Source organism: Lithobates pipiens, unplaced genomic scaffold (assembly GCF_037356315.1).
Source record: "Lithobates pipiens isolate NorthernLeopardFrog02 unplaced genomic scaffold, aLitPip1_a1.2 Scaffold_13, whole genome shotgun sequence".
Taxonomy (NCBI): Eukaryota; Metazoa; Chordata; class Amphibia; order Anura; family Ranidae; genus Lithobates; species Lithobates pipiens.
The window spans coordinates 486,485,515-486,486,717 of NW_027507718.1; the positions used below are offsets into that span (position 1 = coordinate 486,485,515).

Consider the following 1,203-nt stretch of genomic DNA (forward strand, 5'->3'; position numbering starts at 1 on the left):
GTGACAAACGTGACTCACACAACACAAATAAAATAAATAAAAAGTGCGGAAAGGGATAGTGAAGAGGAGAGTGAAAAAGTGACCATTGTGTAATACAATGGCCAGGCCCTCCGGCCAGGTATCAAAAATTCCTCTGGTCCTAGCCAAAAGGCCGGGCCCTAGAGGCAGGTGTAAAAAAGCGTGTTTATGGTGACGTGACCAAGATGCCAAATATCAAAGTGCGGACTTCAGGGGCACATCACCATGGACTTTTCAACAGAAGCATTCCTGACCCCCCAGCCCAGACCATGACAGCCCCCACCCCAGCCAGAAAGGCATGGAGATCTAGGAGCTTAGTGAGACCTTTTGCCATCAGGTCACACCCTCGCTCCCATCACTCCTACCTAATTACATTTGGGAAGTACAGGCCGTTCCCCCGGTGGGAGAAAGGGGAACAAATGTTCCCTCCCGAAAAACTGACAGGAGCTAAAGCTGCCACAATCCAAGCCAGAAGGCCAGGGTCCCCTCCCCTGGCGCCAATCAGTGGTTCTCCATCCTCATCAGAAGGCTTCCCTTTCGGCTACGAACCACTCCAGGTCACCTTCACACCAGCAGGCTTTGCATAGCAACCGCCACCCCTGCTCCACCTCGCCGTAGAACAGGGACCGAAGCAAGCGCCACCTCCTGGAAACTGATAAGAACAAATACTACACTTGATCTTAGCCAAAAGGCCGAGAAGCGATAATGACTACTATGCGATGCATAATAGTCCATTATGCTTTACCTTTGCAGGGAATGAAAGAGGAAGTAAACTCATCAGGGAAAAAAAAAAGAAGTGAAATATTCCTTTAAATATTATGCCTGGGGGTGTCTATAATATGCCTGTGAAGTGCCACGTGTTTCACGTGTTTAGAACAGTCCCTGCACAAAATTACATTTAATGGAAAAAAAGTAATTTAAAACTGCTTGCGGTTTTAATGTAATATCTGGTTCCTGGCAATATGGATGAAAATCATTGAGAAAAATGGCATAGGTAGCCCCCCCCCCCCGCCCATTACCAGCCCCTTTGGGTCTTGTACGGATATATATGGGGAACCCCGTACCCATATTAAAAAAAGGAAAGACGTGTTGTGTTAAGTAGAACCTGTTTGTAATTTTGAACTGGTACATTTTTAAAGTGTAGCTCCAGTCAAAAAATCTATTTTTAAGCTTTTTGGAAAACAT

At 46.1% G+C, this 1,203-nt stretch overlaps 1 pseudogene; it reads right to left on the reverse strand.

Moving 5' to 3' along the window:
- Positions 1-542: 542 nt before the first annotated feature.
- Positions 543-722, reverse strand: LOC143979964 (U2 spliceosomal RNA; annotated as a pseudogene).
- Positions 723-1,203: the final 481 nt, after the last annotated feature.